General features: G+C 40.9%; 1 protein-coding gene across 5 annotated transcripts in view; it reads left to right on the forward strand.

The window, feature by feature from the left end:
• Positions 1-25490, forward strand: part of ST6GALNAC3 (ST6 N-acetylgalactosaminide alpha-2,6-sialyltransferase 3) — a 647729-nt gene that overhangs the window by 65569 nt on the left and 556670 nt on the right. The window lies entirely within an intron of this gene.

Consider the following 25490-nt stretch of genomic DNA (forward strand, 5'->3'; position numbering starts at 1 on the left):
AGGAGGTGCTTCAACGTTTGGTTAAGATGTTCTTGAGGATCCGTGTTAGTGGCACCCTGGCACCCTCCTGTCCTTCCTGCCTTTGACAGAGCCTCCCCTGGCCCCTGCTGCTCACAATCCCGGCCAATCCCAGTCAGGTGGGTGCCACCGCCTGTCCTTCAGCTACTTCTGTCTCCTTTGCAAATCCATCCTCTTCTTCCACTTTACAGGGTTTTGTTATGTTCCCTCTTGGTCAGCATTTCACAAAGTTTGTCTGCGGGTTTTAATAGGTGTTCTGCCTCCTCTTGACCCCTGAAAACATTAACTGGTCAGAAAAGAGTGCAAAATGCTATTTAAACATAATTAAATATGGCTCTATTTGTTGGTTTAACTACAGGCCAACTTAAAACCTTGAATGTGCTGCCAGGCAGGGGTTGGGTTGTGTAAAGCCTCATTCCCACATTTCTGTCCTGGTAGGACCCTCTTGGGAAGTGCCTAGCAAGGCCAGTGTTGAGTGAAATGTACTTTTTCATCTCTTCCTTGGTATCTCTCCTACATGCCTCTCTACATCCCAACCTGATGAGCCCATGCACTACAAATTAGTACCTCAGTTTCATCCCAGATTCACCACCTACATGAATAGCTAACTTGCTAACTTCTACTGATCACTGACCTTTACTGCCAAGCCTTTAGCATGTGTTTTCTCAGAAGAGCTCCCTTGCCTCTTCGGTGTCTGTGAAATTAAGTTCAAACACCTTCCTCTGATACTCAAGACCATTTGTGCTCTTGGACCAACCACTTTGCAACCACTCCCCCCTCCCCACCATCCCCAGCATTCAGTACCCTCCACCATGTTTGGTTTCTCTTTATAGTCTTAACACCTCCTAATACATGATACCATTTACTTGTTTATCTTGTTTATTGTCTCTCTTGTGTCAACTAGGATGTAAGTTCCATGAGACTGGGGTGTTTGTTTTGTTCTTGCTGTAGCCCAAGCACTGGCCACAGTGTCTAATAAGTAGTAGGTGCTCAGTAAATGTTTCACATCTAGGTCAAATGAGTGACTTGGTATTCTCAGTTTTATCTCCCGCCTTTGCTCAGTGTTGACTCTACTCTTCCCTTACGTGTGTTCACTTCTTTTTAGCCCTTTGTCTTTTTCTTGTCATCATCTCTCTATACCCTTCAGAGTCTACCTCCCTAAGAACTACTTCCTCCAGAAAGTCTTTTCTAATTCAAAGGGTCCTTCTCTTTGAAATGTTGTTTGTACCTGTCATATCAGTAAATTCATTCTGCCTTTTAGTCAAATTACTTTTATGCTGAAAAACGGTCATGGGGTATTCACATTTGCCTCGTGTATCACTGTGAAATATGCTCAGTAAATTTATAAATGAATGCAAGAAACCCAACATGTGTTCCAGCGGGGAAGGCCCAAGAACCCCCTCAGGCTGCACAAAGTGGGCTGCAGCGCTGGGCTGCGCACATCCGTGTCCTCCCTGAGCTCTGGAGATGAATGCTCCATGTCTTCAAGAGAGGCTGTTCATGGGAATTTCTATTTCTCCAATGTTCCCGTTTTCCTAAAAGGCATTTCTTTGGTGTGTAACAAAGCTCGGGTTGCAAAAATCTCAACTGCTTATCACGGTAGGAGGGAAAGAACTAAGAATTCAGAGACAGGAGGGTTGTGAGGGGCTCGAGGAGTTTCTTTGCTTTTTGGGTTTCATTTTCACATTTCATTCCTTTTTCCCCCTTTTGGGCAAACAGAATCTCCTACTTTAGGGCCAGTTTGTTTAAACTCCCTCTCACCCCCCAGTATCTTTATTTCTCTCTCTCTGATATTTGCTTTCTCTTTGTTATTCCTTCAGACAGAATTCAGACACTCCCACAATTTATAAACAAATGCTGGGAAATTGCAATGCTCTTTTTTGCAAAGTACATTTTCTCCAGCAGCCCTAGGCCCCATATGTGTTTTAAGGATGTTGATGCTGGCTTTCCACCGAGCCACAGGAAAGTGTGTCATTCTTTCTCTTCCACGGCATGGATCCTGTCCCCAGGGGGCTCAGTGGCAGCCAAGCCCTAACTTGTCTTCTCTCATAAGCCCTCCCTAATCCTCCAGGCCCCTTCTAATACAGCTTTTCCATTTATTCATATACTACCGCCTTAAATTTATTCTGTTCCAAGGTGAGGATTAGCCAAATGAATAAACATATGTATTTATTTGAGAGAGAGGATGGCAAAGGCCTGGAACCAGGCAGACTCACCCTCACATTCTCCCACTTGCTAGTTACGAAACTATAGTCAATTTCCTTTTCTAAGCCTGGGTTTCTTTGTGGAATGGGGATAACAATGTCTGCGTCAGTAGTGTGGCAAAAATGAGATCAGACAATTCATGTAAAGTTTGGAGCCCAGTGTGTGGCACCTGTGATCCCTCTGGCCGGTGATGCTCTCTACTTGCCCGGCCCCTGGTTTGTGGGGTCCCTGGGCTGAAGCTTTCTCATCCTTGTGTGTCTAGCACATAATGGTCAAATCCTGTGTGTTTCAAAGACACACATGCGGGATTTCACCTTCACAAGTCATTCAACTAGGTAAAGTGAGGAGTGGGTCACGGTTGCCTCAGTCTGCCACATCCACGCATCAGAAAGAAACGGCTCATATGTGAAGGTCACCCTACAGCCCAGTGGGAAGGACTACAGCCTTGTGAGTCTGGCATTTCCTGTTAGTCTGTGAGCAAAGGAGGATCTTTTGGATTGTTCGGTGTGTTGGGTGACATCTCAGTGACGTGGTAAGCTTGTTAGGGCAGGGCCCTCCCTAGGGCATGAGCGACCTGGCCTGTGTTCCCCAGCAGCCATGCCCAGAGCTGCTTGGAGAATGGGCTTCTGCAGTGGGACACACATTTTCAGATGGCTCTGCCTCTTCCACAGGATGAGGAGACCGGCTCATTATCTCTAGATCTTCCTGCACCGAAGACCACATTTCAGTCCCTATTCAAGAGCCTCTGTGTGCTCCCCTGAGAGATCTTCACCAGGCACCACCCTGGTGGGCTGGCTTTTACCTGGACTGCTTGGGCGTGAAAGGCACAATTCTTTCAAGTTGACCTCAACTTTCCCCTGGCACCTTTTCTCTGTTGCTCGTGATCCTTTCCTGAAAGGCGTCACGTAGGCCGGCAGCGCTGAGTCAGAGTGGCTCTTCTTTCCGTGACGGGGTCTCTGAGTAGGGAGGTTTCATCTCCTCTCAGTCTAGGCACACTTGCTCCTTCCTAATTTCCTCTTTCCTTTTGGTCATTCACATCTCTGTCCTGGAATTTCCTTGCAGTTTTAGCATATTCTCCCCTTATCACATCTTTTCTCCTGTGAGCTAAGATTATCTGGGGATAGTGCCAATTTCTTGGAACCTGCCTCGGAAAACGGGGCCACTTGGCAGCCCAGCGGACTGCCGGTGGGCATGGCCCGCGCAGAGCGGGACTGGGAAACCCAACCGGGTGTGTGAGTACAGGGATGGGATGGGTAAACGTGGACGCTCACCACTCGGGTCCCACCTCTGTTTTATCTGGATGATGATGATTACACCGCCTTGGACTGGGTCCGAAGATTTCTCCAGAGCTTCTCCGATGGTGGCCTGAATGTGCAGCAGGCTGGGGACCAGAGGGGACTCTTCCGCAGATCGTGGCTGCTGGTGATCCTGTTTCTGCTGAGCCAGGGGCTGTCTGGGTCCCCGTGAAGCTGGGCCTTTTTGCATCTTTGGTGTATGCCGGGCTGTAGCCCTGACATTTCAACCACTTGGACGCTGAAGAGGAGTGGTCAGACCTTGACTCTTCAGCCACAACCCCCACTCCTGCTTCACGGCCTGGCACTTCTGGCATGTGAGCCACTTGCTGAGTGTGCAGTAACACATGGAGAGGTGGGCCCCATCGCAGAGGGAGCAGGGAGCTGAGGAAGCGGGACCGTGGTCCTAAGTTCTGATGTGCAGCGGGGAATCATTGCTCTCTGCCTTTGTTCGTGGTGACCACTAGGAATCAGAAGGAGCCATCAGAACTCCCTTGAGATGTTAGGGGAAAGATATGAAAGCCAAATGGTGTCACTTTTAAAAGTTTGCATTCAGGACAGCCTTGGAGAAAATTGGCCACTTCCTACATCAGAAGGAAGGGTTAACCGTTTTAGGACAGGCCATTGAAAAAGATGTAGTTCCTGATAGGAAGACATATGACCCCTGACCTAGTTTGGATTGCCACAGAAGCAGAACCCAAGACAAGGACGAGGGCACATAGTTTATATGGGACATAATCCCAGAAAACCCTGGGGAGGGAGTGGGAATGAGCAGGGGAGGAAGTCGTCAAAGGGGGCATTGTCAAACTAGGGATTCCTGTGGATGACTGGGACTCAATCCCACTGGGGAAGTCTGGGATATAGTGTAACACAGGCTGTGCTGAACAGTGAAGGAAGGACCTGCTGCCAGAGAACCTAAAGTACAGAAATTAGGGGCTGGCATTTGGAGGTCAGGCTGTGAGTGCTGAAATAATAAAGGCTGAGAGAATGTGGCAGACTGTCGGCAACCCTGCTATGTGTGTTATCCCATATTCACCTTCCACTTGATCCTAGACCTTTCCTTGACAGGGGTTGCATCCAAAACTCAGAGAGACAGCCGAGCCCAAGGTCGCAGGGCCAGTTCTTGCGATTTAAGGTCACAGAAATCCAGGTATACTGACTCTTACTCTAATGCTCTTCCTACTTGGCTACTCAAGGCAGAAATTTAAATTTGTAATGATTTATGAGGCATACTGCACCTGATGAATAGAACAATATTTCCTTTCCCACTATGGATTCGTTAGTCTTTTTCTGAGTGAAAAATTGTCAAAGGGATTAAATCTTCTTTGAGAACCAGAGAAAGAACAAAAAATGGCTGAGTATGTAAATAAAGTCTCCCAGGAAGATCATATTTTTGAAGGGATTTATTATTCATGTCTTTTTGTCATTGTCATGTCTTAAGTGTTTACCTGGGCTTCTAGCTTTTTGTTTTTCCAAGGACACAGTTGATCCATTCTAGGAGAACCCGACAGCCATCACCACCGTAACAATCGGCTCATTTCTGCCCAGGTTATTTAAGATGTGGAGGAACTATTTATCACAGAAAAGCAACTTCCAAGCAGGTCCTGCCAGGTGTGATGAGACACATGACTTGCGGAGCGCCTTGGGCTGAAAGGTCAAGGTTGTCCATACAGCACTGTGCCAGCAAGAATGAGATTCTGAAATGCCCACACGCCTTTGGTAATGCCGAGAGCGAAGCACCTGTGTGATTCGCAAAGCTGAGACTGAGGCTTCAACCAGCCTGTGCATGGAGAACACAGACTGAGTTTGCTGACCCGGGCCTCTGGCAGAAACTGGAAACATTTAGATTGGAAATAAAATACCTGGGTATAACTCTGACCTCATGCAACTGGGTAGAGATATACATAACAAATTATTGTGAACTTTGGGCAGAGCTTTCCAGTCATGAATTAGCCAAAGACCATGTCCACTGGAAAAGTGGAGAAAAGGTCTGGAGATTCCATCAACACTTTCCCTAATTCTTGGTTGCATTTTGGTGGTCAAATTATGTCCTCATTTTCTTATATATCTGAAGCCAAAAGTTTTAAGTCCTATTATGTGGTCATTCATCAACTTTTGAGAAAGGGGTTTTCATATTGGAAATGCTTGTCTTTCTTTAGAATTCCCAGAAGAGAATTGCTGGGTCTTAAGCTGTGCACATTTTAAAAATGTTGGATGCATCTAGTCTCCAGAAATGGGGAAACAATTTTTATACTCTCTATTATAGTGGCTTCCGGTGTCTCTTCCCTTAGATCTTCAGTAATGGATGTGTCATTCTTTTTCATTTTGCCAATCTGATAGGTGGAAAATTATCCAACATCATTGCTTTCATTTGCATTCCTTTGAATCCTATTGTGGATAATTTTTCCTGTAGGCATTCCCTATTTGCATGTCATGTGAAGTTGTCTGTACAGTGAAGGACACTGCCTCCTTCCCTGCCCTTCCTTTTTTGCTACCAGAATAATCTCAACTAAGCAAAGCACTCCATTTCCTGCACCCCCAGGCCCCTGTCTATCCATGGGCTGGCTGGAGAATACCTGTGCGCTCCTGGGGAGACAGACCACCTTCTAGTGCAGCTCCCAGCTCAGGGCCTCACCTGCCTCTGCATGCAGATTAGACCAAATGTGTGCATCCAGCCAGCTAGCTCCTTTGGGGGCGGGGATTTCAGGGTGGCATATTTCTCATTCACTTCAATCCCACAAAACATGGGATGAGTCCAGGGAACAGGGTCCACTTCTAGTTTCCTCAAGTCAGGCCTTTCTGTATTTTGTTGGTGGTATAGCTTGTTCTGTGTTGTAACTTTTAAGCAAAAACTCTTATTTTGTTTAGAGAATAAACATGGCTTTCTTTGAGCAGCTTCTTGTTGCCTTCAGATGAGGTGACCTAGATGGGGACAGCAATATTCTGTATCAGGGCATTGACTCTGAGTGCTTTTGCTTCCCATTTTGCTTCAGTTTGATATGATACTCTGGGCTGCTGGGTTTAGAGAAAGATCTGTTAAAATCAGGAAATCTTCCCCTTTTTGACGTTTGTCCAGGTGGGCCCTTGGAAATGGGCAACATTTTCAGGTGGATGTGTTCTCGTAGACCTTTGCTACTGGCGCAAGGAGTTGGCTTGGTGTTCGTAGGTGGCGAGGAGACGTCAGCTCTGCGCTTGCCATTAGGGCAGTGTTTGCAGTGTTGAGGATGAGCTATAAACCCGGGCAGATGCCAATCAGGAGTGAAGTAGTCAAACGTGGCCCTGTCCACCTGAAAATGGAACTCTTCATTTCTCCCAGGAATTTTCTTGTGGTGCGGGTGGACAGTTCTCTTGGAACAACACCAAGATCTTGGAATGGGGAAAACAGAGAGCAGAAACCAACTACATGAGCTGAACCTGCGGTGATCAGTTAGGCTCGGCTTTATACCCTGTGTGCAGGGCCCCTTCTCACCCACTAGAGGGCACTCTCGTCACTCTTAAAGCAATAGTACCCAGGAAAAACTGGTTAAGTCCCCAGAAGCACACTGCATTTAAGATGGTACTTTGTCTCTCAGCTTGCACTCTCAAGGTGTGTTTTGAACAAAACAACATTCTCCAGCCCAGCCAGGCGTGGGGAAGATTAGTGTCTGTAAACTCCTGTTGTAAATTAAGCACAGTCCCTGCTTATTTGTGTTTCATTAATGAAATGTAATTGTAACCCTGGGCTTTTTACACTCACAGGAGCAACATCCACCTTTGAAGTGCAGTGCATCCAGTCTGCTCTTCTCCTTTGCCCAGTAGTTGGTTTAAATGTGGCTCTAGCACGCTTGTGTTGAGGCCAAGAGGGAGATGAGGACTTGATTTTCTTTGTCAATCCTGTTTATTTTGGGGAGAGCTGAAGAGTGCATATGGTTGGGGTGGGTCAACCTAACAGGAGATTTTTCATTTAGAGAGGATTTAAGACTTCAAGCAAGGGAATTAATTACAAGTCATATTTCATTCACTCTTCACGGAGTGGTACCATTAACAAAACCACCATTCTGATTTCTGGGGTTTCTAGGTCATCTGGCAGTTATTCTTGGGGGCCAATTCCTTGACCCTGATCAGGAGTTCCTTTCAATTGCAAAGCATTTTTTAATTGAAATCTTTACATTTCCACCTGTTGTTGGGGAGCTGCATCTGGGAGGTCTCTCCCTGCCCACTAGGTGAAACCTCAACCTGGACAGGGGAGGGTTCTTGACTCTGATTGAGAAAGAATTCTGGAACAGCTCAGACAGTGTAGGTAAGGAAGAAATTCATTACGGTGAGAGTAGTAGTGAGTGGCAGCAGCCATGCAGGCAGCAGAGTGCAAGGAAGAACAGAGGGAGGAAAGGGAAGCTCATTGAACTCCTGTTCAGCATAGAGCAGATCCCTTGCCAACTCCTGAAGCCAGGGTCACCTGGAGTCCAGTGTCTGCTTGTATCTGCATGGCATGGGAACTAAGCCCCTACCACCCCAGGATTTGGGGGAGCTGCAGAGCACTGGATGGAATGAGATTATGTTCTGAGAACTTCCCAAAGGCAAAGAAAGGAGATTGTGAAGTAGTCTACTAAAGAGCATATCGTAGAGCTGCAGTCTCATCCGGGTCACACAGGCAGCAGGAACTTGCAAGCCCAAATCAGAGATCTTAGTAGCCCTTCCCTAGTTGTCTGAAGTTGAACAGAAAGAGTGAAGACTTGTGCTCAAGTATAGAAAATTGAATGAAATGGTGAAGTAACAATGATGCTTACCATTGGGAAAGGGGTCTTTTACTAACCTCCCAAGACGTTTGGAAGAGCACAGAGACAAAACACAGTAAGTTGAGAAGCAAGAAGTCTTTATTTAAGGCGAAGTACACACTTGAAGAAAGGGGAGTGCAGGCGATGTCAGAGACTAGGCACACTTAAAGGCTTAGGATTCTGTCTTTTAAGGATTTCAGGGATGGGGAGGGGCCATAGGCTTGACATGTTGCCTCATGATGTCTGTCTCCGGTGAGAGACATTATGTCATTATCCATAGTCCATCCTCTGGATATTCTGTAATATAAATTTAACACAGGGAATTTCTTGATCCTGTTCTTCTGCAAGATTGTGGTTACCCTCAAGCAGTGGGGACACATCATTTAGGACTATTTACCCTGCCTTAAGATAGGGTAAGTTATTGGCTGATTACCATAAAATATCTTAGGAATCTCGTGGATGTTTTGTTGCCCTTGTCTAGCTTGGATTAATACTTAGTCTATAGGCACAGACCTGATCATCTACATTTGCCCTCTTACAGCACTAAATTATGTTTTCTACCTTTATCTTGCATCTACCTACCACTGCAGCATTTTATTAAAATAATAATAATAATAATAATAATAATAATAAGGGAGAAGTGTGGGATTCACATATAAATCAAGTATAAAAATCAAACGAATAATCATATCTGACTTGATTGTTTATAGTTCATGATGCGTGATCAAAACTGAAAGTTTCTGTGATATGACTGCCCTTGCACTGTTCACCATGTAAGAACTTATTCACTATGTAAGACCTTGTTCACCATGTAAGAACTTGTTCGTTATGCTTCAGAAGATTGGAGACTGTTGAGAAATAGGCTTGGGGTTGATTAATGACTGTGCATTGAGTCCCCTTTACAGAGTTTTATTGTTGTTAACAACCATTTGATCAATAAATATGAAAGGGCCCTCTCAAAAAAAAAAAAAAATCTTAGGAATCTTACCTCCTGACTCTCTGGTTTTTAAAATGGAAATTTAGCCTTAAGGTAGTCCCTCCTGTTCTTACTATATTATTTAAATCTTGGTATTTTTCATTGTAAGCAGGAAAAATTAACCATGTCCCATGTCCCAGCTCTACCTCGCACCAACTTTTTTTGGGGTCAGTTTTGGAGGATGTGTGAGGTGACCTGCCATTTATTTATGGAAGAAGGGGACCAGACCACCTCCTCCCTAGAAAGTCACCAGTGCCATCCACCACTGGCAGTGCTGTTCCTGTTGGCAGTAGAGCAGGATTTGGGAGTGGTTGTTGCTTGGTGACCAGCACAATGACTGCTTATTTTCTGGGCCTGGGAACCTAAATTTGTATAGGAAAAACATAAGCAACTCACTTGGCAAATCTTTTCTCCCCCTGGTTCTGTGAATACTGCTACTACCATCATTACTAGCTAATAATTATATGACATTACTGTGTTTCAAGTGTGGTTAATTTTTGTTTAATAAACTTTATGTTTTAGAACAGTTTTGGATTTACAGAAAAACTGTGAAAACAGTACTGGGAATTCCCATATGCCTTACACCCAGTTTTCCCCATTAACATCTTAAGTATGGTACATTTGTTATAGTTAGTGAACCAGTATTGATACATTATTATTAACTGAAGTTCATAATTTTTTCAGATTTCTTTAGTTTTGACCCAATGTCCTTTTTCTATTCTAGGATCCCATCCAGGATCCCAAATTGTATTAGTTGTCATGTCTCCTTAAGATCCTCTTGGCAATGCAGTTTCTCACTTCCCTTGTTTTGGATGACATTAACAGTTTCGAGGAGCACTGGTTAGGTAGTCTGTAGAATTTTCCCTTATGGTAATTTATCTGAGGTTTTTTTATGATTAGAATGGGGTTATGGACTTTGGGGAGGAAATCTCATCATACCAAGAGAACATACTGTCAACGTGACTTACCATGGCTGATGCTCACCTTCATCACCTAGCTCAAGTAATATTTGGCACATTTCTTCCCTGTAAATTTACGTCCCCCTGTATGCATACTGTGCTCTTGGGAGAAGGTGACTATGTGCAGCCCACATTTAAGAAGCATGTGCTCTAAATCCTGGGGGGTAAAGTGTCTACACAAATCCTTTGTAATTCTGCACAGAAAATTTGTCTCATTTCACCCATATGTTTATTTATTCACTTATTTATTGATACTAGTATGGATTCAGGGAGATTTATTTTATACTTTGGGTTATAATAAAATACACCTTTATTTATTTTTTTGTTCAAATTGTTCCAGCTTTGGCCACTGGGAGTTCTTTCATATGGCTCTTGTGTTCCTTTGATGTACCTCTGTCATTGTGAGTGGTTTTCATTGTCTTTCAGTGCTTTCTTATTTTTTATCACTGTGAGATTCTCCAGGCTCATCTTGTGTATCTTTTGACCTAATCCTAAGATCAGTCATTTCTCCAAGGAGTTCTGTTTCTTATTTGGAGGAGGGTATTAAAGACCAAGATCTGGGCTTTCATGTACTTGTTGCTATGGGGTGCTATTGCTTATAGGCCCTCCAGCTGACAGAGCAAGGAAACATACGAATAGCTATACGAATACCTATTAATCTATAACCATATCTGTTTGTAATCATCTGTATCTGCTAAACATGGGTACTACTCTCCAGCTCTGATTCATTACCACATGGCTCATTCTAGCTTCCTCCCCTTGTTTATCAGTAATTTCCTGCTCCAACTCTGATAGACTTATCTCCCATCATCTGCCATGCATTTACTTAGTTGTTCAGTTCCAGTACATATGAGTAGCAATATCAGAATGTTTAACCCATACTCTTATGGAAAATAACATTATCAGCTAGAGTACAGTGCTTCTGTACAGTTTCTTTTGCCTTTAGTTTTACAGACTCCTCATTTCCAAAATATGTACTATATTTTGTTTTTTTCTCCACTTGCTTTACAGAGGTTGTTTTATGTATTTGTAATACAGTTAGATTGTTTTGTCACATTCTGCATTTCATCCTGGGAGTCTCCTGACCTTCTAAATGATATTTTTTTCAAGTTTACGTGTATTAAGATTTACTCTTTGTGCAGTAAATGTCAGTGGTTTTTGACAGATACATGTGTCATGTATCTACTACTACAGTGTCATACAGAAAAACTGCACCATCCTAAAAATTCTCTGTGTTTCACCTATTACCTGTTTAACTCTCCTCCAGTCCCTAGCAACCACTGACATTTTAACTATCTCTATAGCTTTGCCTTTTCCAGAATGTCATATAACTGGAATAATACATTGTGTAGCCTTTTCAGATTGCCTTCTTTCACTTAGTTATATACACTTAAGACTTATTTATGTCTTTGTATGCCTTGATAGCTCACTTCCTTTTGTTACTGAATAACACTCCACTGTGGATATACTCCAGTTTATCCATTCACCTATTAAGGATATCTTGGTTGCCTCCAAGTTCTAGTGATTATGAATAAAACTGCTATAATATTTGCATGTAGGTTTTTCTGTGGACGTAGTTCTGAAATCAATTGAGTAAATACCTATGAGTACAGTTGCTGGATTGTATGCAAAGACTATATTTAGCTTTGCAAGAAATTGCCAAACTGTCCTCCAAATTGGCTTTACCATTTTGCATTCCTACTAGCAAAGAATGAGAGTTCCCACTGCTGTTTCCTCATCAGCAGTTGTCATTGTCAATTCTGGGATTTTAGCCATTTTAATAGGTCTGCTGTGGTATCTCGTTGTTGTATTTTGTAATTGGCTAATGACCAATGATGTTGAACATTTTTCATATTCTTATTTGCTGTTTCTTATATTCTTTGGTGAAATTTCTGCTCATATTTTTTTGTCCATTTTAAATTGGGCTTGCTGTTTTTTTTTCTTATGATTGAGGTTTATGATTTCTTTGGGTACAAGTCCTTTGTCAGATAAGAGTTTGCAAATACCTGCAAAGTTCTATGGTTTATCTTTTCACTCAGTCTCTTTTGCAGAGGAAAAGTTTTTAATTTTAATAAAGTCCAATCCAAGTCATGCTTTTGGTATTGTCTCTAAAAACTCATCTCCAAACACAAAGTAATCTAGATTTTTTTTCTCCTTTGTTCTCTTCTAAAAGTTTTATAGTTTTACATTTCACATTTAGGTCTGTGATCTATTTTGAGATAATTTTTATAAAAGTTATATGGTCTGTGTTCAGCTTAAATTTTTTTTTTTTTGTCATATGGACATCTAGTTGTTCCAGCACAGTTTGTTGGAAAAACTATCCTTTCTCCATTGAATTGTCTTTGTACCTATGTCAAAGGTCATGACTATATTTTTGTGGATATATTTCTGGGCTCTCTATGTTGTTCCATTGATCTATGTGTCTATCTTTGCCCACCAGGCTGTTTCAATTAATGTAGCTTTATTGTAAGTTTTGAAATCACTTAGTGTGATTCCTCCAACTTTGTTGTTCTTCAATATTGTGTTTGCTAGTCTAGGTCTTTTGCTCCAGGCATGGTTTTAAGTCCTTTATATATAATAACTCATTTAATCCTCAGGTAGCCCACAGAGAGGTCCAAAGTAGTTAAGCAACCTGTTTAAAGTTCCTTAGCTAGTAAGTGGAGGAGGCAGGATTCAAGTCTTGGCAGTGTAGCTGTAGACGCTGGCTCATAATCACACAGCAGATGGCCTTTGAAGATAATGAAAAAGGAATCCTTGTTTATTTTTGACAACTTAGTGGAAATATTCATGAAAAGATTTCCTGGACCTATTTTATTGGAAAATAGTGTAGTGGGGAGTTTTATAATTTTGCTTTAATATCAGAGACTTGGGTGACCACTTGGCTCCACCAGTTATAAGCCATAGGACCTTGGCAAAGCAGGAGTTCTAAAATAAGAGTCTTTACCTATAAAGTGGGAACATGCTACACCCCTTAGACCCCTTTATGGTGTCTTTCTGGCTTATTAAACAATTTTCCTTTCTCAGCAATGACTGGGGGGAGCGGTCTGTGCAATATGTTCTGCTCCCCAGCCACAGCACCTAATGGGGTTAGGCTAACTAACTGCTCTAACCTAGACATTTCAGACCCAGAGAGAGGGGCCCTTGGCATTGAGACACCTTTACGCCCTTGGTCTGGAGTGCCGGTGCATCAGTACCTGCTGCTGTAGTTTCCACATTTGCTCCTGATACCCGCTCAGCCTGGGCTGGATGCGTAGGGATTGATTAGTTCTTTAAGCAACTCTAGTAGCTTAAAAGAAAGTCCACTCCTCACTTCTTCTTTTTAAAAACTTAAGCCAGACAGAATAAGCCCTGCTTACCTGCAGGTACCTTAATTAGTGCAGGGCTAATAGCAGCTACCATACTGCTTATAAGGATTAAATAAGCACTGTACCTGTCAGTGAGTAAGCACCTGGTGATTAGTTGCTTTTACTATTATCTAATAACAGCTCTTGATATTTACTTACTGCTTCATAATGTAAAACTACACACTCCTGTGTTGTCTGCTTATATTCTTTAACATTGAAATTATATCCACATTTTGTGGATGAGGAAATGGGGTGACATTTAGTAGTTTGCCCAAGGTCAGGAAGCTGGCAGATGGCTGAGTCTAGAACCTGCTGAGGCCCTTTGCTGGCAGGTGCAGGGTTCTCACTGCTGTTTCAGGCACCCGTGCGGTTTAAGCAGGGATGGGTAATGATGGAGAGGGGAGGGACTTTCTCTTCCCACTTTCAGGGAATAAGAGCAGAGGTAGGAAAGCACGGGCACTCTCCAGGAGACAGAGAGTAGAGCAGTCTGAGTTAAAGGTGGGGGCTCTTTCTGTAGTCATGGTGAGTTAGGCTGGGGAGTTTAGGCCTGGAGTTCTTTTCTGAACTGCCTTCTGAGCATGGCAGCACCCGGGGTCAGCTGTTTCTGGCTTCACCCATCTGTATCCTTCTGCATCCATGTATTAAACAATCATTTTGTTTAGTGCCTTCCACGTGCCACTGTGCTAGGGACAGAGATGGAAAGATAAATTAAAGGTCTACCTGTTTAAAGCTTACGTTATGTTGGAGAAAATAGATGTGAAAACCATTAAGAATAATATAATATCAGAGAGATGAAAATAAAGATTTTAGGAACAAAGTACTTTGTGGAATGCTTTTTAGATGCCAGACACTGTGCTACCTGCTTTTTATGGATCAGCTAATTTAATTTTCAGATCAGCCCTCCAGAGGAAGTACTGGTAGTCCCATTTTACAGACGGGGAAGCTGAGACACAGAAATGTTAAATAACACCCAAGGTCATACAAATAGGAGTTGTAGAGTCAAGTTCTGGAACATAGCCATTAATTATGGCACTAAACTACCTCCTGAAATGGGACTGAATGCATAGTTCTTGCTGGGACAGTTGGTGAGACTTTCAGAGGAAGTATTATATGAACTTGCTATTAAAGGGTGACTAGGAGTTTCTAGGTGGGTAGAAGGGAAGGAGTATTCCAAGTAGAGGAAACAATGTGAGTTAAAGCACAGATATGTGAAAGTATATAATTTATTCTGGGAATGACTAATAATCCCAGGGATGGAGGAGTGGCAGAGAATGGTTGATGATTAAATTCCAAATATTAATGCTATTGCAGTAGACACTGGGAACTTTCAGAGGATTTTAAGCAGAAGGGTGTCTGGATATGTTTTGAGAAGATTCCTATAGCAGCAGTGTGGAGGCTGACTTTGGTGTGTGTCAGAATAGTCGGAAGCCAGGAAACCTGCCAGAAGGCTCTATAGTAGTTTAGGTGACACCATGCATCAGTTTCTGAGTAAGACTGTGCCTGTGCCTCCTCTTGGTTGGTTGGGGGTGTTATACTTCACAGAGTGAAGAAAGGTGTCACAGGTTCATTAGAGTCCTGTTGGGAAACACCCACATTGTTATTAGTTTCTAACAGTGCTCCACAGAGTAGCCAGTCTGTGAAATGTTCATTACCATTTGGGCCAAGAGAAGGGGCTTGCACCACAGTGCAAATCAATATACTTTTTCCTTCACTGAGAAAATCGTGGCACGCATGTGCATGCCCACACAAAGTCAACTGAAGCAATAGTGTTTAGTGGCAAAGTTGATACGTATGTCTAGTGCCAACTCATATCTCTTAGTGGCCTGATAATAGTTTGTGGACCTTTACCAGTCCACAACCATAATTAGAGTAGGATTGCCACATATTCAATTAATTTTATTTGCTATATGTAGGTTATATACTTTAAACATCTTTTTCTCTGGCCAAACCTTGTATGCAGAAAGCATAATTTCAGCATTTTAAGAGTTTTCACTCTACAAGCAAGCCACTTATGTCAAGGATTACTCTTTGACTTTTCATGGTGGAACCTTATGTGACTATTTAGCGTTGATTAATAATTGATAATCACTTGGGGTTGATGGCCTCTTCCTATTCTCCTGTATTGTCAAGAGCTAGTTGCCTCTCAGACCTTGGGTTCTCTTCAATCTCCAATGCTTGGATCACGATTCCTTCTCCAAGGTTCTGAAGCCATAGAGCACTGGAGAGGAAATGGAGGTAATGATTTCTCTTATCACTTGAGTGGAAAGTGTAAACCGAATCACCACTTAGCAATGTGGTTATTAAAGGGATTACAACATCGGTAAACTGTCTGAACTGACAGACCTTAAAGATTCTTTGCAACCCTGAGGTATTTTGATTTAACCAAGGTCACAGAGCTAGTGAACATCAGATTAAGGACAGCAGCTAGATCTCCTGACCCTCTATCACACAGCAACCCTGCTTGCTTCCCTGCCCTGTCCCCTCAGCCCTTCACCGAGAGCTCCAGAGCAAATGACAGGTTCCCTAAGGATGGAACAGATGTTGTGTGTCTTCATTTAATGATGAGACCTTTAGAGGTTTTTCTCTTTGCTAATGACCACAGCAGAAAAACACTTTACATACGGTATTGAGATCTAAACTTATATAGCAGGTGGACTGACACTGATGTCCTAGTGAGCGTGTTGGGAAGGTAATTCCCAATCTCCTGAGGAAAGAGGTGTCAAGTGCAGTTTTATTGAGGAGCTGATCCATAATTTAACTCTTTCAACTCTGGCTTGCTATAGCAAGGAGCCACATAATTTGCCTTGAAAGACCACCCTTGATTTGGGAACAGTCTGTACAAATGCCAGTTTCACATAGTGCCTAATGCTGAGTCTGACTTTCTGTTGGTCTTCTTTTTCTAAATGCGATTTAATTACAGCAGTGCCATTAGTATTTCAGTTAAATACTATCAGGCTTTCATCAGAAAACATTTGCTCAAGATCCAAGTTGTTCAGAAAAAGCTTCTGGAAATTGACAATTGCCAAAGGTCAGTTGGCCAATGTCAATTGCCAAAGATAATAAGCATATAGTTGCTTCCATATCTTGGCTGCTGTAAAAAATGATGCAGTAACTATGGGGATGCATGTATCTTTGCAAATTAATGATTATATTTCCTTCAGGTAAATACCTGGAAGTGGAATTACTGTGTTGTATGATATTTCTATTTTTATTTTATTTCTATTTTTTTAGTTGAAGTATGGTTGATATACAATATTATATTGGTTTCAAGTATACAACATAGTGATTCAACAGTTACACACACTATTAAATCCTCACCACAACTAGTATAATCACTATCTGTAAATAGAAAGATGTTACAGAGCCACTGACTATGTCCTCCATGCTGCACCTCCATCCCCATGGCCAATTTATATTATGATTGAGATTTTTGTGCCTCTTTATCCCCCTCATGCACCCTACCTACTTACCACAGCCCCTCCCTGATGGTAACCACCAGTCACTTCTCAGTGTCTCTGAGTCTATTGCTATTTTATTCATTTTGTTTTGTTTTTAGATTCCACAAATGGATGAAATCATATGGTATTGTTTTTCTCTGCCTGGCTTATTTCACTTAGCATAATATCCTCTAGGTCCATCCATGTTGTCACAAATGGCAAGATTTCTTTTTTTTTTAATGGCTGAATAATACTCCATTGTGATTATGTTCCACCTCTTCTTTATTGATTCATCTATTGATGGACACTTCAGTTGCTTCCATATCTTGACTATTGTAAAGTATTTGGTGATAAACATAGGGGTACATAGATCTTTTCAAATCAGGGATTTTGTTTTCCTTGGGTAAATTCTTAGAAGGGGGATAACTGGATCATATTGTATTTCTATTTTGAGTTTTTTGAGGAGCCTTCATACTGTTTTCTACAGTGGCTGCACCAATTGACATTCCCACCAACAATATAGGAGGGTTCCCTTTTTTCCACATCCTCACCAAGACTAGTTATTTCTTGTATTTTGGATAGTGGCCATTCAAACTGGTGTGAGGTAATACCTCATTGTGGTTTTGATTTGTATTTCTCTGATGATTAGTGTTATGGAGCATCTTTTCATGTGCCTGTTGACTATGTTCTGTATTTCTGCTTTGGAGAAATGTCTCTTCAGGTCCTTCGCCCATTTTTTGATTGGGTTATTTGTTTTTTTGGTGTTGAGGTATATGAGTTCTTTATATATTTTAGCTGTTAACCCCTTACCAGGAATTATGTATGAATATATTCTCCTATATGGTAAGTTGCTTTTTGTTTTGTTGATAGTGTCCTGTGCTGTGTGTTCATGTAGTCCTACTTGTTTACTTTTAATTTTGTTACCCTTGCCTGGGGAAAGGCATCTTGAGGCATGAGAAAAAAAGATTGCTCATGTTTATTTTCAAGAGATTTTTGCCTGTGTTTTCTTCTAAGAGTTTTATGGTTTCATGTCATATATTTAGGTGTTTAATCCATTTTGAATTTACTTTTGTGTATGGAATTAGACAGTGATCCAGTTTCATTCTCTTGTGTGTAGCTGTCCAGTTTTCCCAACACCCTTTATTAAAAAGACTGTCTTTTCTCCATTGTATATTTATGGCTCCTTTATCTTATATTATTTGACCATATATGCATGGTTTTTCTGGGTTCTCTGTGTTCCATTGATCTGTTGGTCTGTTCTTGTGCCAGTGCCACATTGTTTTGATTAATGTAACTTTGTAGTACAGTGTGAAGTCAGGGAGCATATTACCCCAGCTTTGTTTTTCTTCCTCAAGATTACTTTGGCTATTCACAGACTTTTGTGGTTCCATATAAATTTTAGGATTCTTTCCTCTAGTATTGAAAGATGCCTTTGGTATTCTGATAGAGATTGCACTGAATCTGTAAATTGCTTTGGGCAGGCCATTTAGACAATATTAATTCTTCCTACCCATGAGCAGGGAATAGAGTTCCATTTATTTGTGGAACTTTAATTAAAAAAATTTTTTTCATCAGTGTCTTACAGGTTTCAGAGTACAGGTCTTTCACCTCCTTGGTTAGGTTTATTCCTAGGTATTTTATTCTTTTCGATGCCAGTGTAAATGGAGTTGTTTCCTTGATGTCTCTTTCTACTACTTCCTTGTTAGTAAATAGGAACACAATAGATCTCTGTGTTTTAATTTTGTATCCTACAAATTTGCTGAATCCAGTTATTCTAATAGTTTTTTGGTGGAGTCTTTAAGGTTTTCTATATATAGCACTGTCTTCTTCAGATAGTGACAGTTTAATTTCATCCTTACCAATTTGGATACCTTTTATCTCTTTATCTTGTTTGATTGCTGTGGCTAGGACATCCATTACTATGTTGTATAAAAGTGGTAAGAGTGGACATCCTTATCTTGTTCACGCTCTTAGAGGAAAAGATTTCTTCTTTGTGCCACTGAGTATGACATTAGCTGTGGGTTTGTCACATATGGCCTTTATTATGTTGAGGTATGTTCCCTCTACACCTGTCTTGGTGAGAGTTTATGACATGAATGACTGTTGAATTTTGTCAAATGTTTTCTCAGCATTTATTGAGATAATTATATGGTTTTTATCTTTTGTTTGTTAAATTGGTGTATCACATTGATTGATTTACAAATATTGCACCATCCTTACATCCCTGGAATAAATCCCACTTGGTCATGATGGATGATCCTTTTCATGTATTTTTCAATACAGTTTACTAATATTTTGCTGAGGATTCTTGCATCTATGTTCATCAGGGATATTGGTCTGTAATTTTCTTTTTTTGTTTTTTCTTTGAATGGTTTTGGTATTAGAGTGATGCTGGCCTCATAGAATGAACTTGGAAGTATTCCATCCTCTTCTATTCTTTGGAATACTTTAAAAAGGATGGGTATTAGCTCTTCTTTAAATGTTTGGTAGAATTCATCTGTGAAACCATTTGGTTTTAGATTTTTTCTGTTGGGAGTTTTTTGATTACTGGTTTGATTTCATTGCTGGTAATTGGTCTATTCAGATTTTCTGTTTCTTCATGGGTTACTTTTGGAAGGTTGTACTTTTCTATGAATTTGTCCTAGAAGTTTCTTCTAGGTTGTCCAATTGTTGGCATATAATTTTTCATAGAATTCTCTAATAATTCTATATTTCTGTGGTGTCAGTTTTAACTTTTAATTTTTCATTTCTGATTTTGTTTATTTGTGTCCTCTCCTTGTTTCTTGTTAAATATGGCTAGGTGGCTGTCTATTTTATTACTTTCTCAAAGAATTGGTTTCATTGATTTTTTCTATTGTTTTGTTCTGTATTTTTAAAATTTCTGATCTGATCTTTATTATGTCCCCCCTTCTACTAACTTTGGGTTTCATTTGTTTTTTTATTGTTTCTTTAGTTGTGAGTTTGCACTATTTATTTAGGATTGCTGTAATTTCTTGAGGTATGTTTGCTATGTACTTCCTTCTTTGAGCTGCTTTTGTGGCAATGCACATATTTTGAACTGATGTATTTTTGTTTTCAGTTGTCCCCATGTATTGTTTAATTTTGCTTTGATTTGTTCATTGATCCGCTGATCATTTAGAAGCTAATTTAACATCCATCTGTTTGTGGGTTTTTTTTTTTCTTAATGTAATATATTTCTAGTTTCATACCATTGTCATCTGAAAAGATGCTTGGTACAGTTTCAATCTTCTTGAATTTATTGAGGCTCTTTTTGTGTCCTAATATGGGATCTATTCTGCAGAATGTTCCGTGTACAGTTGAGAAAAATTTGTATCCTGCTGCTTTTGGGTGGAATGTTCTGTATCTATCTGTTAAGTTCATGTAGTCCATGTTCAATGTCTGTGTTCCTTTATTAATTTTCTATCTGGGTGATGTGTCCATTGATCTAAGTGGAGACTAAAGTCTTCTAATGTGATTGTACTGTTATTTCCCCCTTTAGTTCTGTTAGTATTTGTTTTACATATTTAGGTGTTACTATGTTGGGTGCATAGATACTTACTGTTGTTATAGTCTCTTGTTTGACTGATCGCTTTATCATTATGTAATGTCCTTTGTCTCTTGTTACTTTCTTTGTTGTGAAGTCAGATTGTGCTTGATATAAGTACTGCTACTCCTGCTTTTTTCTCCTTTTTATTTGCATGAAATATCTTTTTCCATCCCTTCACTTTCAGTCCATGTATGTCTTTGGGTCTGAAATGAGTCTCTTGTAGGCAGCATATAGATCAGTCTTGTTTCTTATCCATTCTGCCATTCTCTGTCTTTTGATTGGTGCATTCAGTCCATTTATATTTAAGGTAATTATTGATAGATATGTACTTATTGCCATTTTATTAATTATTTTGCTGTTTTTGTAGTTCCGCTCTGTTCCTTTCTTCCTTTCTTTCTTATCCTCTTCTCTTGTGATTTGATGGTTTTCTGTAGTGTTGTCTTGAATTTCTTTTTGAAATTTTTTGTGTATTTGTGATAGGCTTTAGGTTTGTGGTTACCATAAGGTTCATGGATAGTTTCCTAAATATGTAACAGTCTGTATTAAGTTGATGGTAGTTCTATTTCATACACAATCTAAAAGTACTACTTTTTTATTCTTCTTCCTCAATACTTTATATATAAAATGTCATAATCTACATCTTTTGTGTATCCCTTGACTGTTTTTTTTTGTACAGTTGAGTTTACTACTTTGTTTTTTTTAACTTCATCCTTGCCTATTTAGTAAGTAATTTGTCTATTACTTTTATTATAAGTTTATTTTCAGTGAAGAAAATATTTAGACTTAAGAACATTGCCAATTATAAAGTTCCTTTAACTTATCCTGTAAAGCTGATTTAGTGGTGGTAAATTCTTTTAACTTTCATTTATCTGGGAAACTTTTAATCTCTCCTCAATTCTGAATGATAATCTTGCTGGGTAGAAGATTCTTGGTTGTAGGCGCTTCCCTTTCAATACAGTAAATATTTCAAGCCACTCACTCTGGCCTATAAAGTTTCTGCTGAAAAATCTAATAGCCATATGGAGTTCCCCTTATAGGTAATTGTCTGCCTCTCTCTTGCTGCTTTTGAGATTCTCTCTTTATCTTTAATCTTTGCCAATTTAACTCCTTTATGTCTTGGAGTTGCCTTGGGCTGGAGTTCCTTTGGAAGGGTCTCTCTATGCTTCCAGGACCTAGGTGTCTATATCCTTCCAAGACTGGGGAGGTTTTCAGCTATTATTTCTTCTAAGAGACTTTCTACTCCACTGTCTCTTTTTTCTCCTTCTGGGACCCTTATTATGAGAATAGTATTTTGTTTGGAGTTGTGACACAGCTCTCTTTACACCTTCTCATTTTTAGAGATTTTTCTTTCTCTGCGTTCCTCAGTTCCATTGTTTACCTGTTCTCTAATTTCCATCTCGTTGATTGTTTCCTCTACTTGCAACAATCTATTATTCATCCCCTCCATTGTATTTTTCATTTCAGTTATTATATTCTTCAGCTCTGAGTAGCTCTTTTTCATATTTTTTATCTCTTTATTGAAGTTCTGAGATCATCAGTTCTTTAGTGCTGCTCAGTGAGTATATTCATGACTTTTTCTTTGAAATCTTTGTCAAGAAGAGTTGTAATCTCTGTTTTATGGTTTTATGTAGCCCTCTTTCTGATTTCTTATCTTGTCCTTTTGTTTGGAAACTATTCTTCTGCTTCCTCATTTTGTCTGGATTTTTGTGTTTTTTCCTTTGTATTAGATAAATCAGCTATGCCTTCTGGTCTACAAAGCTTTGTAGCTTTGTAAAGAAGGTGACCTGTGGTGCCCAGAAGCTCCAGACTCTTTGTTCCCCAGTGCCCGGTTCTCCTGTGCAGTGGAGCCACAGTTGCTGTTTGTGGATTATGTCTGGGCTGTCTTTCTGCTTGTCTGCCAGCAGTGGCTGATGTCTGTCAGCAGAGGCTAATAGCTCACCTCTGTGTGCTCTTTGTGTGCTGGGAGGTGCTTCTGGGATTCATTGTGGGTGGGGATGGACTATGCCTTTCAGTCAGCAATGGCAGCAGGTGCTGGGCCAGGCAGGGTGGGTGCGCAGGGAAGCACCGCCATGGGGCTGAACCACCAGTGACATTGATGGAGCTTTTGGATCTGGCTCCTTCAGGCACCTTTCTGATTGGTCTGAGAAGGGCTGGGAAAGCTGAGAAAGCCCCCCTCTGCCTACCAAGCAGCAAAGTCTCCCTCTACCTGCTGGGCTGCAAAGTCTTACCACTGCTGGAATGGGCAGTCCTGGTAGGGCACATGCACAGGGGAGTGCCTCTGAGGGACTGAGCCACCAGTGAGGGGGAGGAAGCATTTGGAGCTGGCTCCCATGAGCACCCGACCAGTTGGGCTGAGGGAGGGCTGGGGAAGCATCATCCACCTGCCCATTCTCCTCCGGAGAGTGCTCCCTCTGACCCCCTCCTCTCTGTCACACTTCCTGATGCTGGTAAATCTTTCAAACCTGCCACCTCTGTGTTGGGTCTCAGCAGTGATGATGGAGCATGTCTGTCCTCCAGAGGATGACTACAGAAGAGGGCTACATAAAACAGAGATTACAACTCTTCTTGATAAAGATTTCAAAGAAAAAGCTGTGTGACAGCTCCAAAGCGGCTGGAATCTCAGCCTCCCAGACGGCTCCAGCTCTCCCTGGGGTCCAGCCCCACTAATCACCAATGCCCAGTGCAGTGTGGACTTGTGTTCCCAGAGCAGATCTCCAGGGCCAGGTGTGCAGCATTCCTGAGTGACTCTCCCTCCTGCTTGTGGGCTGGGATGGGGGAAGGGCTTGGGTCCCAGTGGATTGGGCTCTGCCACTTTACCCATCTCTGTGTGGTGTTCTCTTCTTCACCAGGTGTAAATGATCTGTTTTGCAGCCTTCAAGTTTTCAGGTTTAGTTGTATTTGCTGTAGTTGCTTCCTTGGTGTTTATGTGGGAGGAGGTTTTTGCCTTGCCTTCCTTATCTACCATCTTTTTCCTCAGATCTCTTATTTTTATGTTTTTGAGCAATCTCTGTAATTTTTCCAGTGGCTGCACCAATTTACATTCCCATCAACAGTGTGCATGGGTTCCCTTTTCTCCACATCCTTGCCAGCACCTGGTATTTCTTGTTTTTTTGATACCAGCCATTTTGACTGGCATGAGGTGATATCACATTGTGGTCTTGTGGCGTCCATTGATAGATGAATGTATAAAGAAAATGTATATGAGGTAATGGAATATCACCAAGCCATAAAAAGAATGGAATATTGTCATCATTACAATATGGATGGACTTGAGGGTATTATGATAAGTGAAATCAGTCAGACAGAGAAAGACAAATACCATATGATTTCACTTATATGTGAAATCTAAAAATAAAACAAATGAAACATAAACAGACTCTTAAATACAGAGAACAAACTGGTGGTTGCCATAGGGAATGGGTGGAGGGGCAAAATAGGTGACGGGGATAAAGAGGTACAAACTTTCCATTATAAAATAAGTAAGTCTTGGGGATGAAAAGTACAGCAGAGGGAATATAGTCAGTAATATTGTAATAACTTTGCATGATGACAGATGGTAACTACACTTATGGTGAACATTTCTTAACGTATATAATTGTCATCATTATGTTGTACACCTGAAACTAATATAAGATTATACATTAACTATACTTAAATTAAAACAAAACAAAACAAAAAAACAAAGCCAGTTCTTTAGCTTGGGCAACAGGGCTAGGAAAAAAATATCTTCAAAAAGTATACTCTCATATTCTCTAAAATTCCTTGTGGGTATATCATTGTCCAAACATAGCTCACCATATTGGCTTTGCTGCTCACCAGCTGTGGGCATCTTACTTAGCCTCTCTGAGTCTGTTTTCCATTGTAGAGATAATAAATCCAAACCCACAGGGTGACTGTAAGGAAATAAGATAAGAAGCAATTTCAAAGGTGTTCAGCCCATTGCCTGACATATAGCAGGTCCTCAATAAATATTTAATTTGAATCTGTTGTACATGGCATTATCCACTGTAACCAGGTAAATCTCTTTGCACCATGAAATGCCATTTTATTTCTGCCTGCATGCTCTTTGCTTATTAGCAGGAAGATGGTATGATCTAATGGTTAGCGACATGGCTTTGATTTCATGCACATCTGACTGGAGCTTGACTTCCCTTTTGTGGGACATGGGCAAGTTAATTGACCTCTTCAAGTGTCAAGTTTCTTCATTTGGTAAAACAGGGGAAATAATAGTACCTACCTTACAATGTAGTAGTAAGGATTAATTGAGATAAGGCTTATGAATGCTCTGTCAAGATAACTATGAGTCAACTTTTAAGCTCTTACTATGTGTTTTTCTGGAGGTAGAGTGCTAAGTAAACAGGACAGTCCCTGCCATCATGAAATGGCCAGGTCTAATGGATGTCTAACTGTAACAGTTATAAACTTTGTGAATAATTTTTAAAATTACAGAAGTGCAAAGTATTTAAGAGAATAAATGTGTGGGAGCATTTAGCTGGGGAACCCAGCTGGGTCTGGGGATCCCTTAAGACTTCAGAGAGGATGTGATTGCTGATGGGTGATATGTCTGATGAATAGAAGGTAACCAGGTCCAGAGCCAAGGAAAGACAGGTCCGGGCAGAGGGAGCAGTGTGTATTTAAACTCGGAGGCAGGAGAGCGTGTGGTATGTTTTAAAGAGCTGAGAGAAGCCCAGCGTGAGCCTAGTAGGTGCCAGTAAATGGCAGTTAATATTCTAGATTCCCTCTCAGGCTGCTGAGTCCTAACTCAAAAAGGGGGTTTCTTCCTTCAGTTGTATTTTCCCCTTCATTCGTGCAACTTTCTTTGACTACCTCAGAACTGATTCCACTTTACTTTAAAATCCTATAGCATTTTCAACACTTAGTTATGTCTTTAAAAACAGTGTTCCTAAAGTTTATGTATTTTTTTGAGTCATCAAGAAAGGTGATTGAAAGGTCCCCTG

Source organism: Manis pentadactyla, chromosome 4 (genome assembly GCF_030020395.1).
Source record: "Manis pentadactyla isolate mManPen7 chromosome 4, mManPen7.hap1, whole genome shotgun sequence".
NCBI lineage: Eukaryota > Metazoa > Chordata > Mammalia > Pholidota > Manidae > Manis > Manis pentadactyla.